Source organism: Pleurodeles waltl, chromosome 9 (genome assembly GCF_031143425.1).
Source record: "Pleurodeles waltl isolate 20211129_DDA chromosome 9, aPleWal1.hap1.20221129, whole genome shotgun sequence".
NCBI lineage: Eukaryota > Metazoa > Chordata > Amphibia > Caudata > Salamandridae > Pleurodeles > Pleurodeles waltl.
The window spans coordinates 941100374-941116406 of NC_090448.1; the positions used below are offsets into that span (position 1 = coordinate 941100374).

Below are 16033 nucleotides of genomic sequence, written 5' to 3' on the forward strand. Positions count from 1 at the left end.
GATCCCTCCTGCTGCCTTCTCGCTGCCTTCAACCTCCCCCGGCCTCCTTACCTTGGTCCGCGCTGCAAGGAATGCGGCAAGCAAGGATACTTGGAGGAGTGGGAAAAAGGAAGGGAGGTGGCCTTAGAAAAGTGGCCAAGGCAGTGGGGTTCGGGCAGGAAAACTCAGGATACAACAGGACACCATAGGAAAAGTGCAGGACAGCGCAGTGCGAGAGCGGCAGCCGTAGGTGGCTGCCGCCTAGTGAGAACCCGGTCTGCCACAGAAGCGTCCCAGCCAGGTCTGGATGCGGCTTGTGGGGGATCCCGCGGGACCTGCTCACCTTTGTCATGGCAGTTATAGCAGTGGGCCAGAAACCAAGCAGGAATCAAACATGAAGCAAGCAGTAATACCCTTAGGACTGCCTCCTCCCTGTACTACTTCAAACCCAAGCATTTAATCGGTAAACATTCCTCAAAAATTTGATTTCTTGAAGGACCCTGTGGAAGATATTTTTTCTATACCCAAAGGCTCAGTGGCCCTACCTCATTCTATCTCCCCTATAAAAAGCGAAGGCAGTTTGCTAGATGATCAGGGGAAAATAGTGGGCCCAAGGATGGGGGATGGAAAAGTCTTTCTCAGACGATATTATAAACTTAATGGCTGATATAACTAAAGATAATGTGTGGGGCCCAATCAGAGATTTTGAACTTTTGATCCTTAGATCATCATCACTGTCCAGCTTTGAAAATCTCGACTGATCACTCACTTGCATATGTTCAACCCCCCCTTGAAGTAAATGTAATTGTTAAAAGAGGTACTGATTCCACACCATGGCTACTTTCCGAAGGGGCTTTAGGAGGCTGAATCAACATAGGAGGTGGAATAAATTCTCAAAAAACATTTACACTTCGGATAATATTGATAATATATATCCACTCAACCTCAGTTCTAGTCTACCCTCCCAAGCACAACTGGACCCTATTATGCACGTCTTTAAAAGATCTGTTACAAAAGATATGTGGGTAAACCAAGAACGGCTGACCTGTGCTTCCGATATTCAACTGGATACCTCTGTTTTTGACTATAGAGCCCCAACTGTCTTTGATTCGTCAAAAAACAAATAAAAGAACATGTAGATAATAAAGCTACAAATGAAAATGCACTGCCCTCACAAAACACTCCTAACAAATTAGATCAAAATGCTGTGTGGGATATCTTCTTTAAGACATCACAACTGACTCTCGATGCCTTGTCTTACCAGTCAAAATAAATGGACGTCCAGGTGGATCTGTTAAATGCTATTGCAAAATCAGTATCAGGGATTGATCAGAAGCTGGCTGATCTAAATGGCTTGACTAGGTGAGCTCAAAATTGTGCAGAGACGACAAAACAAGGCTGCACTTGTGAGCCCATAATTAACAAAATGACCACACTCCCAGAGGCATTAAATTCCTTGATGGTTGACCTTGAGGTGAATCTTAATATGGTAAAAGGGGGTGAAACTGTAGCTCAAGAGACTCTCACTCTACTGGAGGAGGCGGGCCTAAAAGATGATAAGGATAGTATAGCCACCGACAACATAGAGATAAGGCCTGACAAGAAAACTGAATGCTCTGAAAAGACAGGGAGTGGACAGGGGTGGTGACCTAGGGAAAAACGTGTTCACTGAAGTTCTCTGAGAAGGGGAAAGGCCCTCAAGCAGACACTCCAATTGACGCAATCTCCCCCTCCTTTCTCAAATCGATGGATCCCTCCGCACTGAAAGAGAAGCCGGTTACTTAAAGACAAAAGAAAAAACAACGGAAAGCAAGGAAAACAAAAAGGGATATGTTAACGGCCCTTCCAAATATAATGATGAGTCCCTCCCCCTCACCTGATACAGGAAAAGGGAACAGTCAGTTTTATGACTTGAGCACTAACAGTGGGAGCAGCCCAACGGATAATAAGTTGTTCCCTTTATTTAATACACATAAGAAGGTGCCCATTCACCAAGATCCCAGGGTCTTAATTGAACCAATCCCCAATATGGAAAGTATAAAAAGTAAGGAACGACAAGATCTGCAAAATTCAAATGATAAAAGAATTAAAAAATGGGAATCCACAAATATAAATTTACAGCAATGGGAGCCGAAAGTTAAATTGAGTATCATTGCGGAGGTATATAGTATGACTTCTGAAATAGAAGATTTAGGCATTACAATCTCTAAAAATAATGTATGCTGAAGGTCAAGAGGATTATATGGCTGAACTCCGAGTAGAAATGGGAAGTGGCTCTGCCCCCAAACAGCTGGCAGCTGTGAGATCTGAGGTAAAGAGAACGGAGGAAATGCCAAGACCATTCTCAGAAGCAGAGCCCTTAAACAGGCCAGACGTGAGATCAAATGTAATAAATCAGAGACCGCTCGGGGAGGAATTTATCTGTCAGGCCTCGACAAATTACATAGGGACAGGTCCAGCGGGGAAACAGGATGTCTGTATGGGAAGCCCCAATTATAGTCCCTCTATAGACTGTACTCAGTTAATCCTTTAACCACAATACCAGACCAAGGGCCCACATGATATACTCAATAGAGGAAATATATTATAACTTTTATAAGGTATCTTAGCTCCTAAGGATATTCAGTCTACTGATATCGTCTCTATAGCATTTATACCAGGGGTAAAGACCGATAGTGCCAATTCTGACAAATCTACTCTGGTGACTTGGACGACATCTCAACTAGTTAGAAGGATTTTAAAAGAAAAAAGCACCTTCCTAAATTGGGGAATTAGAGTTAGAACACACCAACTAGTAGAGTATCCCATCCCTTTAGAGGCCCAAAGTTTTTTGTCAAAATCAAACAATTTGACTGTTCCAAATCAACCTTTCTCAGTTCTTAGATCAGCAGTTGGGAACCTAAGTGTGGCTGATTACCACACAGGAGCAATAGTATCCAATAGACATTAATCTCAGCAGCTTGACCTGGGGTGGTTTTAGTAGCACTTCAAAAAGAATACCGCCAGTTACCCTTGCGCAATCCAGTACAAATTGGCTTGGTATCCCCCTATGACAAACCTCTCTAAGGGCCATATGTAAGAAAGCTTTTTCCCATAGGCACAGAATGGGTAAAATCCCTTGATACATCTGGCCCTAAGTCTGCTCCTAGAATATAAACGGATTAGATCAAACCATCAACAAAAAGACTTGACAAGCCTTTTAAATAAATTCCAAATCATCTTTTTACAGGAGACGTGGGCCACAACCCCCTTTACAATTGATGGTTTTACAGGTTTTTCCCCCCGCAACTAGGGAAAAAAAGTTCGGACATCCGAGGGGGGACCTAGTAATCTTTATTTCAGCAGGATTGAATGTCTCATGCACGCAGGTAAATTAGGATAAGGAAGACCTTTTGATAGTTACGTTAGAAAATTGGAATAAAGAGAACTGCAGTCCACAGTTATTCATAAATGTCCATATCCATCCAGATGTACATTCTAGGAGACATATCCCTCTTAGAATGGTAGACACAATTTGAATTAGCTATCAAGATCTGGGGTCCCCAGAGTTTTTAGTGACAGGGGACTTCAATATGAAACTTCTATTTCCCTTTGAAAGGGAGGTGAGACTATCATGCAAGACCATCTACGGGCAGTCCTGCAGAAATCCCTGGGGTCCTTAGAGTTGTGTAAAGCCGACATCAAAGCAATCTCCTTTATAACAAATTTGGAGGCCCTTGGGCTTAGATTTTTGAATGTGAGGTTTCCACAAGATATTCCGCCGGTGGTTACCTGTTATGTCACCGGAATCCATGCAACAATTGATTATATGGTGGTCTCTCTGTCCCTAATTACTTTAATTACTAAGTTTTATATTATAAAGACAGATAAGAGTGATCATGGTCAACAATGTTTGGATATTGGTTACAGTTTCCCTACGTTTAATCCTGCTTCCACTATTCCACGGGACATCACTTCTACGAACTATAAGAAACTTTGATGGAATGAAAATTCAATAGAATCCATTGATGAACTTTCAACTGTGCTATTGAACCAATGCCAGAATGACGTGCCCAGGTACCCAATATCCATTTGGTCGACTTTCTTAGATAGTTTCGCAAGCATACTCTATTTAGACAGGCCACAAAAAACCTTTCAGAGCCAGGGGTGGGCTAATATAAAAAAGGAAATAAAAATGTTAGCCCATATGATTAACTTAAGAAGGCAACGAAATAAACTTTTAAGATTATCTAAGAAACATCCAACCGACCTCCAAATTAAGGCTGATTAAAAAAAAAATCAATAACATATATCGGAAACGAATCTGGGAGTATAAATTAAAGAAAAGACTTGCCTTTTGGACTAATGCATTATTTCTAAGTAAAAAAAAACTGGATAACAAATTAAATAAAGCTCCAGTGATTCTAACTAGTTCAGATATTTCAGAATCATCATGGTTGGATACTTAGCTCATCATTTCAACGGATGTAATGAAAATAAAGGAGATACAAATTTCTTGGAAACTGTAACAAATGAGTTATGCCAAGAAGGAGTTCCATTTAAGCCCCTAGCTGATCAAACAGAAGTTGTAAATGTAACCTTCACGGTGGTGGAGGTAGCTAATTTAATAAAGAACAGCAGGAGTGTAGGGGCCCCTGGCCCAAATGGTATCCCGAATGCACTATTTAAACTGAACCTGTTATTCTGGGCGGAAAGATTGGTTCCGAATTTTAACCATTGTATAGAACTAGAAAACATTTCAAGCTCTTGGAGAGGCGCTATAGTCCATCCTATATTCAAAGGTGGTAGTAAATTTCACCCAGAGAACTACCGACTGATCACCCTAGCGGACTCAGAAGACAAACACAATGCTGACTATTACTGGAGCACCTACGTACCTGGGCAACCGTGAACGATATTATTCCCCTGAACCAATCAGGTTTTGTAAAAGACCCAGGACTAGCTATAAACATTTTATCTCTTTCCATCCTCATTGACAAATGCAAACAAAAAAATCAACCTTTGTATTTGTGTTTTGTAGATTTCAAATCAGCTTTTGATCTGGTACAGCAAGATTATTTATGGGAGAAGTTAGCTACTTGGGGCATACCTGAGCAATTATTAAAAGCTATATGATTACTATACACAGATACACGGGTCAGAGTAAAGATAGGGGACAGTTCCTTCTTATCAAGGAAAATTGAGAGAAAACAAGGATTGAAACAGGGCAATGTGTTAGCTCAGTTTCTCTTTAATCGCTTCTTATCAGATCTGTAATTGAAGCTAAACAAGGTGAATGTGCATCCTCCAAAGGTCGGTGATATGCCTATTTCGAATCTGATATATGCTGACAATGTAGATCTGTTAAGTCAAACTAAAGGAGGATTATGCCGGCTTATTGTTAAATTAATAGAATTTGCGGTGCAGAACGGGATGAAAATAATGATGATATATTGGTTTTAATTAACTATGCATTTAATAAACTTGGACTAGATTCAGAGACTTCAGTTTTACCAGTTTGTATGTGTTTTGTTAGGGCTAACATCAGTTCTTTGGTGTCTTACAAGGATAATGAGGCCAGTGGTGGCTTATCTGAGAGAGAGAGGAATTTATTTGATAATTTCTGAACAATATTCTTCTGATGTCTTGATGTGAAGAGTAGTTGAAAAATCAGTTGGATAATGTAAGGAAACATTTGTAGAATCTAGGATTCATAATAAATGAGGGGAAATTAGTTTTTGTACCTTGGAAAAAGATTGAGGTTTTGGGTTAGTTTTCAAGCAGTCATAGTGCCAGAAAACTGCTGCTACATCCGAAGGAGGTGAGGTTGATAAATAAACTGATAAGACATGTTATGGGAAAAGAGAATTTGTCTTTGAGGTTTTTTTTTTTGCCTGGAGCAGAAGATAGGTCTGAAGCTGGAATATTTGCCAGGGGAGGAGAATTCTGTAGCAGATTTGAGCTCAAGGTATTTTAGGGATTAAAGCATCTGGAAGTTAGATCAGTGGATGTTTCTAAATATAGACAAGCAGTGAGACCATTAAGTTTTGGATTGTTTTGCAAGCAGATTAGCTTTTCAGATAAAGAAGTATTATAGTTGATTATAAGATCCAGGAGCTGTTGCAGTGGATGCATGTTAACAGCAGTGAATGCAAAAACATAATTACACGTTTCCTCATTTTGCAATGTTACCCCAATTACTTCTGAAACTGAGGCAAGAGAAATGTCAGGTAGTGACTTCTTTTTGGATGTCGCAGGCTTTCTTTCCGGCAGTCTTAGAGTAGTATGTAAACTTCAGTTTCTGCTCGAATCAAGAGAAGGTCATTTAAGAAGTGGAGAAGAAGAGGGCCATCTGCTGGTTACGAATAAGGTAAAGAACCTTCTTTAAAATAAATTATTGCAAGTAACACAAACATTGAGACAGTAACTGTAAATAGCACACATTGTGGCATTAAAGCAAGAACAAGTTACAGCAAGTCCACGTTTGTACCTAGGAACCAACTATCTCCGCCTCCCGCCAGTCAAGGGACAACATCAAAGTCTGGGCATGCCGACATTAGATAGCATCACTGGTGCCTAAAACTGGTGCACATAATTCGCTCCAATATACTTTCCACTTCCCCCATGTTTGTACCATTTGTTCGGGCATCCTCTGCTTTCATAGACCTGCCTTTCCACCAGCATGCACCAATCCATATCACACTTCAGGTCAGTAAGGAGTGGTGTCCACTCTGTCCTCCACATTTGCGAGATGTTGCATTTAGTCACCATTAAACCCAGTGTCATCCAGAGCTGATCCATCCGTTTAAGATCTTGCATCATAAATACTGAGGAGGCACCACTTCACAGATACTTCCATATTACTGGCACAAATATTGTTTAGACAAGTCACTACTGACTCCCAGTACTGCTGCAGTACCAGGCAGCTCCAAATCATGTGAAAAAAAGACAACTCCTTATTGTAGTTTTTGGGGCACATGATAGTTTCTGCCTTGCCCATCTTGCCCAGAGTTATACATGAATAGTAAGGTTGATATCAGATTTTCAGCTGTATATCGCGGAATCTCGACCTTATGGCAACTTCCCTTGATGACGCCGTGGTCTCAAGCCATTCATTGTCCTCAGTGCCATCTAGATCTTGCTCTCAGTGTTCTCGACAAGTCATTAAGTTGGGAGTTTTTTTAACGGTTTGCTGTAGGTGAGAGGGACCGCCTTCTTGGCCATATATCCATCTAACAGTCTGTCCTCCAGTGGGGATGACTCAGGGAGGGCTGTGTCACTGGGCACCGCCCTTTGCAGGGCATGTTGTATCTTTGATTATAGATAGATTTCCGTGGATGCCTGTTGGTACTCACTTCATAAGTCTTTAAAGGAAATCCCCCACCATCTTGATTCCACAGATCTCCAACCCGAGATAGGCCAATCAGATTGTAGTGAATCCTAGTTTGTTTTAACGGGATAACAGGAGTTAGCTTAGCCATAGGCTTGTAAACTCGTGCCCCTGTCACCTAGTGACTTTTAACCTACTTAGCTTGCTCTGTCTTAATCCATTTAATTATTTATTTCCTTTAAAATGGCGGCCTTGTTTATAGTTAGGCCACTTGTTATGAGTTTTATTATCAGTGTCACTGCGCCAAGGTGTCAAGATCAAGCACGAAAGACAAACAAACAGTAGGTGTTCACACTTAGGGATTTTCCCTCTCTATACTTTCGAGGGATTGTTGATATCAATTGCCGTCCCAAGCATGCCTGTTATCTATTGTTTTGAATTACACCTATGTCAGGGGACCTTGTAGATCTGTATAAATACATCACACTTTAGACAGATAATCAGAGGGATTCCGACCAGAGGGCATCACCACCATCGCTGATACCGATGCTGCAGTCATCTTGACGCTGACCCAGTCTTCGTGTCCCTGCGGAGTCTGAGATAGAGACCTCATTCCAAGGTAACAAGGGTTGGGGGCTCCTCTCATGGACACAGCTTTGGCAAATTAGGTTTAACGAACCCAGCTCTCCTTTTAGGTAGGAGGTTAGACTTATTCTCCTTAGGGTATTAGGGCTTATTCCATCTTATACATATATATATTTCTTTCATATATTGCACAATGGTGGGGGTCTTTATAACAATGACTCTCTTCTTCACAATACTGTTGCTTGGTATATTCATTATCCTAATCATTGCAGTTCATGCAACTTATCGCAAATTGCAGTTACGTTGAATAAAAACTATTATAACTTCACTGCATCTATGTTATTGCCTTTGTTTTTATGAGACATAATAAATCTGTGAGAAAAAGGTAATTTCCGTTTAACCACGACAACCCTGAGAAATCTTACTTTGAGTCCATGTGTAAGCGACTGCTACAAATCACCTTTTACTATTGTGTTTCTGGTGAGGTACTGCTAGTAAGCCGGTAAGGTTTGGACAACAGTTACAACTAAATTGTAGGAAAAGACTCAGTCACCTACAAACGAAAGTACTGTCATCCTGAGACCAGCAGTCTTGCTCAGAGCAAGAGTCCAAACTACGACATGGCGCCACCAACGATGGTGTTTTAGGCACTAATTTACGGTTACCCTGACTATCACTGTCTCACAGACAACAGGTACCCTCAGTACCATTATACGGAGACGTCCGTGGTCTTTGGGAGAATCCTCCTCAGCTGAACAGTTAACACCTAATTAAGCTATAGGTTGTTCGAGCTCGAACTCATAAAAAGGAAAAACTTCCCCTATTTTTGGTGTTCCGTTTCTCTAAACAACTATGGCTAATACCATAGACATTCCTGCAAATGCTAGACATGCACTTACACAACATTTATTAGCGCATGGCCTTACAGAAGAGGGCAGGGATGTTACTCTGATTATAGAAGCGACTGAAGCATACCAAGCAGAGACTTTTTACAGTTGGGTCACCTTTCCTGAGGCCGACCAAAAAACACATACAGTTCACACATATGAAATTGCGGACGTACCTGTAAGATACGAAGCATACCAGTATCATGAAATATCGCTCACATATCAAGAGCACCAGAACTGGTTTGAAGGCGCCCTACCACATGTACTAAGACGAGTGAGGCTAGGTCCTTTAAGTAATGAGGGACTTACATGGCCTATGTTTGCCACATATACACCTCACCCGGGCATACTGAATATGCAGATCGCAGATTTACGAGTACTATATAATGAATTAGCGGTATTATATAGACGATTGGTTCAGTTCGTAATGCGAACATTGAACACGACACCAGCGCGTCCAGCACCGCCAGTGGCTGGTGGTTATCAATTGGCTACTGGGATTAATCCACAAACAGTGCATACTATTATGGGTAAAGTGCCCACGGAACGGGAAAAAATACCGTTCTGGATTGCCCAGAAAACGAATCAGCTGGAAGCTGTGTTCCCCTATATGGGGCCACAGGAAAAACATAGACTGCTCACTATGTGCTTGCCGTTTGGGATGGTTCCCTCTGTGGATGAATGTGCCACATGGGGTACAGTCTTCGCTGCCGTTTATACTACCACACATGGTACCCCTACACTTGCCAATTTAACGGAAGTGTTAAAACAAATACAAAATGAGCATGGGGCTGCACCGGCCCTGGATCTAGGGATGAAATTGATGCGTAACTTTGACGCCGTCTCCTCGATAATACTAAGTAATATTAAAGGGGAAGCAGTGGCACTGGCAATACGCCAGCGTCTCCGGGAAACTCCAAATGTGGAACAAGAGAGACCGCTGCCGAAAATAATTTCCGATACCTATACTAGTATAGGACGGGATAGTTTGGGTGCCAAGCCTAAAAAATTGGAATTACCAAGTACCACCCATAAGGAAGATACAAAACAGGCACAAGAGGGCTCTAAAAAGCGCTGGGAGAAACAAAAAGATTTCAAAGACAGGAGAAATAAAAGAGCTGATTCTCCACATCCGGAGTACTCCGAAAGGAGGTATAATCTCAGAAATAGGGATAACATTAGAACTCCAGACAGATATACTGATTCACGTCCTTCTCTTTCCTTTCAGGACGCACCGGATAAACGTAGCAAGAGAGGGGGCCGTCAAGATCGACGTCCGGAATACGTGAAAGAAAAAAAAGACTCGCCACAGTCTACCATTAAAAAAGAAGAAAAGACTCCTCAGCAAAAGCCACAATTTAAAAAGAAGAAAGTGGCAGCACTGACAGTTAAAAATGGCAATAGTATTGAGAACACTGTTGAGGAACAAGAAGTGGGCCGTGACTCTGTTGGACAGCGCGGCAGAGGTCACGATATGTCGCCAGAGTCTGAAAGATCATCTGGATGCGACAGCAACTAGCGATTACATCGCGGTTGAGACAGCGGATGGCCGCGTTCTCCCACCCGATCGGGTTTATGATTTAACAATTCAGATAGAGGGAGACGTGGAACGCATTATTAGTGTGATATTTTGGGATGAACTCACTAGTGATATCCTATTGGCCGAGAGAGACTGGCCACCTGAACATGTCCGCAAGCTCCCACATGGGGAAGATGTCATTTTGCCTTCTTTTTCCGATCTTGTTCCGGAGGCCGACAAAAAAGCCTATGCTGCTGAATGGGCTTTAGCTCAGGCACCTGTATTATACCGTAATCATGTAGGTTGGGACAAGGACTCTCCTTATCATGTTATTCCCGTTAGGTCTACACCCAACCCGCAACCACAATACCCTGTTAAGCATGAAGCAAAAGCTCCGGTGACGGAGATACTGTCACAACTTGAGTACCAGGGAGTGATTGAGCCCTGTACATCGGCAATGAATAATCCATTATTTCCCGTTGCAAAACCAGATCATTCATATAGAATAGTGGTTAATTATAGACACTTAAATAGTCATACTCGCACATATGCTATACAAAATTTGCACAGCACAGCACTGATAAACAATATTGTGCGTAAAAAATATAAAACTACATTGGATATATCTAATGGGTTTTTCTGGCAGAATTTAGCACATGAAAGTAGGGACCTAAGTGCGTTTTCATTTGGCTCTCAGAAACGCTTTTGTCGTTTACCTCAAGGCTATAAAAATAGCCCAGGACTGTTTTCAGCCCGTGTGACATCAATTTTGTACGAGCTTGATTCCGATGCATTGTCCTATGTGGATGATATCTATCTCACTGACGACGCCCTCGACATTCATCTTGCGAGGGTCGATCGGATCATTTTGGGATTTGCAGACCTCGGTTATAAATTTAATTTTAAGAAAAGCAAAATAGCCTTTCTTAGTGTATTGTTCCTGGGATATGAGCTATCAAACGAGGGAAAGAGCCTGGCCCCGCACTTCCTAGAAAAGTTTGCTCAACTACAGCCTCCGAACACACTTAAGAAATTACAGTCATTACTGGGTTTCTTTAATTTTGGCAGAACATACATTCCAGATTATGCAGAACGCATCAAACCACTTTATGACTTAATTCAGCCCAATTTTTCTAGCAGACGATGGATGATTGAACACACACACATCCTTAGGGACATACAACGGGACATGCTAGAAGCTAGACACTTATACACACGTGACAATAAAGCAAATTTGGTCATCAGAATAATTGCTGGTGCCCTGGGATTTACTTATGTCACCTTTAATGAGAGTGACACAGTGCCGATTTCATATAAATCACACTTATACTCAAATGCTGAAAAACGTTTTGCACCCACAGAAAAGATTCTGACAGCAGTTCAGATGGCAGTCATAAAGGAGAGGCCACTTGCCCAGGGGAAACGCATTATTGTTGTCTCCCCGGTGCCGGCCTTAGAGGCTGTCACTAAAGCGAGCGTTCCAAACGCTAAGGCATTACATCCACGCTGGATTCAATGGGCAACGTCTGTGACCGCCACTGATGTTGATTATGTGTTTGACCCAAGACTTCAGACACAAGAATTTCTCCAGTATGAACAGGAGTACCCCGCTCCTCTACATATCTTGCCAATAGACAGTTATAATACCATCATTTATACTGACGGGTCGGCACAACCGGCTGTAGGTACTAAACATCAATACTCGGCAGCTTGCGCAGCCGTGTGCGGGATAATGGAAGACGGAGTTTTCCATCCTCACAATACCTACACTCAGACCTTAGGAGACTGCACAGCCCAGTTGGCCGAGCTTAAGGCTCTTCTTCTAGCGCTCGAACATACTGAGCCAGGAACCCAGACTTTGATTGTCTGTGATTCATATTACTGCGTCCAGTCATACAATGATTATCTCAATCATTGGAAACTGAACGGGTTTAGAGATTCTAAAGGGAACACCATTAAACACAAGATGTTGTGGGGAAGAGTGGCTGATCTTAAGGATAAGCTACCATGTGTCCATGTAGTTCATACATTAGGACACCAACGTGTAGGAATACACGTTGCCGGCAATACATTGGCTGATGAAGCAGCCAAAGCATCAGTAGCTACGGCTTCTTTGGCTGCAGTGACTCGTTCTCGGACGAGGTTGGATAATGAAATACTGATTGCCGTTAAAGCTTCGGCTGCAGGCAAGACCCTTCCGAAAGGATACCCTACGAACTATACTTACCATATCAGTGCACAGAATGTTGCTTATGCAACGATTCCTGGGGTAGGTGATTGAGTATCCCCAATGAAGATCAGAGATTAGAGCTGATTACGGCCGCACACGAGGGTGTCGCTTCTGCACATGCTGGTATACAGGCCACTATAACAATTCTACAACAACGATACTGGTGGCCTGGTCTATGCAGACGTACTAAACAGTATGTCCTTTGCTGTGACATTTGTCAGCAGATTAAGGGATCGAATATCAAACGCCCTCCGCAGACATCCCTCTTAGTGTCAGACAAGCCACTCCAATGTGTGTACCTGGACCATTGTGGTCCCTTACAGCCTGATGGTGCATACAAATACATTTTAGTGGCTGTGGATTCCTGTTCTAGATTCCTGTGGGTATGGCGACAGCGGTCGGCTGACCCCCGTACTGTTATAAAAGATTTGCTGATCTTTTTCGTTACATATGCAGTTGCAGCATTCCATTCGGACCAGGGCCCTGCATTTGCCTCTAAAGCTTTCAGGGACACCATGGGAACGATGGGTGTTGAACTCCATTACTCCTCACCATACCATCCTGAGGGAAATTCGGTCGTGGAGAGGCGGAACCGTGATCTAAAGCAGTCCTTAACAGCTCGAGTATTAGGTTCAGGACGCAGCTGGTTACATCACCTATATGGGGTCCAGAGAGCACTGAATAATCTGCCAAGACGGTCCTTGGGGGGAAAGTCTCCATATGAGGTTCTCTTTGGGATACCTATGTATGTCCCCGATCTTGATGCCCCTGGTATGGTGGCAGCAGAAACACCATTTGACATAAAAGAACGTCTCACTGTTTTACAGGAGCTTCAACAATTTTGTGATGATAAATCATCTGCAAGTGCTGCCACTTTAGGAATAAGGGAATTGGCGAAAACTTTGACTGGCTGGATTCCTAACGTTGGGGATCTGGTTTGTGAGAAGATCGCTGTGAAAAAAGAGTTCGTCCATCATACAGAGCACCTGTACCGGTCTTGGGAATAAAAGGCATCAGGACTGTCATCCTTCCACCATTGTCTGGTTCTAAATCGTATAGTTTAATCTCCATTGATGACATCAAATTACACCATGTGGCCGATTCTTCACAGTAGACCAGGAGGTCCCTTGGGTAGTTCCCGATCCCCTCTCACTACCCAACAGGACATCCATCTACATAGTAGGATGAACATCACTACTACTGACTATGCAACTATGTCAACTGCTGTTCCAGACATTTCCTCGACCATGGGGAGGGCAGAAAATGAACTTTTGTTGGTTCCAGTTACAACTTCGGTGACCACCCCGCTTCAGGATTTGGCTGTATTTTACACGAACACTTCCACGGCTACTGACGGTGTCTATCAAGAACCTCCACGAACGGTGGATCAGAATTCAGCAGGTCCTGTGTTTGCAGAGACTTCCTCTGGCTATTTCGTAGACATTGATGATTTTTCTTCGGATTCATCCTCAACTGAGACTGACAAACTTTTGAGAAGTAGCAAACTGTATCGAGGCTTAAAAAGAACTATTTGATCTACCCATGGAACTATCTATGGTTCTGTTTGACGTTTATTGCATTATTTTTATGGATTGGTTTTGTGACTGTTTTCTTTTTACTGATTAATGGTCACTATATTGCTGATCGCTCCTCTGTAGAGCCTGTTGATTAAATTTTAACACCACATCATTCTTCGCATAAGGTCCGACGTGATTTGTCCCCTGTCAATATTACAGCCGTTCCAATTAATTGATGGGATTGTTGGTACAAAGTTCTGTTCGATATATACGGGCCTACAGAGATAATTCAAATACAATACGTGTTCAAAATTTCAATGTCTGATGTTATTACACCTAATGTTGTCTCTGATGATTGGGATGTCCAAACAGTTGATTCAATGCTAGCTGAAATGAGGGACTATTCCGCTTTTGGAAGTGATGATGTATATGATTATACGATCAATTATGGGGAAATGTTCTGCTATAACAATTGGGGACATCACTACCTACACTGTGCAACTAGATATAGGCCTCTCTTGAACTACACACAATGGGAACACTGTTCAACACCACAGGTGGGGAGTCCAAAGTATTACAGTGACAAATTTACATACTTTTCTGGGCATGATACAAAGAAAGCTTTTAAAATACCTCCGGCACAAATTAGAAAACTTTTGCTAACAGATACGAAACTGATTTATTCAGATCCCTTTGTTTCCCGGCTCTCGATTGAGGGTTACGAATATTGGAAAGACACTATTGATTTGAAAAGTGTATGGGGGACACAAGATTGGCAGATACAGGGTAGGGAGGCTTTGTTTCGAGCATGCCTGATTCCTGTGCAAATGATTTTCTTAAATGACACTATTGAGCAGACATCATGTCTAGGGTTAGCAAAAATTAAAGATCTGAACACGCCCAGTATCCCTACTCCGACAAAATTTAGAGATTGGCAACACTTTCTTAATGTCTCAGAAGACAGGCTGGATGCAATGGTTAAGGCTGGTGCCTATAATTCTTCACTTTCCCATCCAGGGGGATGGTTGGTATGGCCCACCGACACTGATGAGTGTCAAAAGCGTTTTTTGAACTCTTCCAGGGGTTTTTCCATACACAGGCCTGACCCTCGCTTTCTATCAGGTCAACATACAGGTATAATTACAACATACAGTGTGGGTAAGCTGTGCCAGAAATGGGTGCAGACAAACACTTTAACAGCGGTTAAGCAACACCTGAACACTCTTTCTGACAGTGTAGACTTACAGGATTTCCTATTAGGTCCTAGGAAACAACGCTCGAAATGTTTTTTCTATGCTATGTACAATGAAATTTGGAAACTTTCACAGATTGAAGCTGCTGCACGTTTAAGGCAACTAGATAAGGAAAATTTGGAAAAAACATTAGCTGTTGTCGACAATGGCATGAACACGATGTCCAACAGGATTTATTCACTATCAAATATAGTGTTGTCTGCTATTGATATCACTCAGACTGACTTGTCCCGGTTATATCATGGGCAAACACAGCTACATTCCATCATGCAGCTGGGTTGGACTGAAAAGTGGCCGCATTCCATGGAAGTACATTAATGGGAGTGAACTATTCACTGCTTTTAATTTTTCCAGGGAACAAGAGACAATGGCTAAAAGGGAGGCTCGTTTCACCCTGCTTCAAGTAGATAAGTTAGATAAGTTGCCCTTCACTGTAGCAGAGACTCCTTCAACTATCTGGCTCTTACACGGCATTATTAATTTACAGATTTCGACCTTTCGTTTCTCGAGCTGCCTGAAACATCTTGCGGTGGGACGATATGAGCAGCTAGGAGATAGCTTTATTAAGGAAGAGTGGGAGTTGCCCTTTGACTATAAATGTCTGAACGGTGAACAGGAGGTCTTTCTTAGCGGAAGTGAATGTGAGACTGCTGTTCGTCATTCTATGATATGCAAACAGGTGTCTCTTCACGGTCTTTGCAATGCGGGGGTCGCGAATTTGGCCTGTTTTCTGAAGGGAACTCCCGTCCCCTTG

General features: G+C 42.4%; 1 protein-coding gene across 2 annotated transcripts in view; it reads left to right on the top strand.

Annotated features, from left to right (window-relative positions):
- WDR25 (WD repeat domain 25) overlaps positions 1-16033 on the top strand; it is a 648317-nt gene that overhangs the window by 622451 nt on the left and 9833 nt on the right. The window contains exon 8 of one of the 2 annotated variants that reach the window (XM_069208331.1): positions 9989-10068. The exons of the other annotated variant lie outside the window; for it this stretch is intronic. The gene's annotated coding sequence lies outside the window, so the exon portion shown is untranslated. Of the gene's footprint in view, positions 1-9988; positions 10069-16033 lie in introns of those variants that run through there. 2 annotated transcript variants of the gene reach the window in all.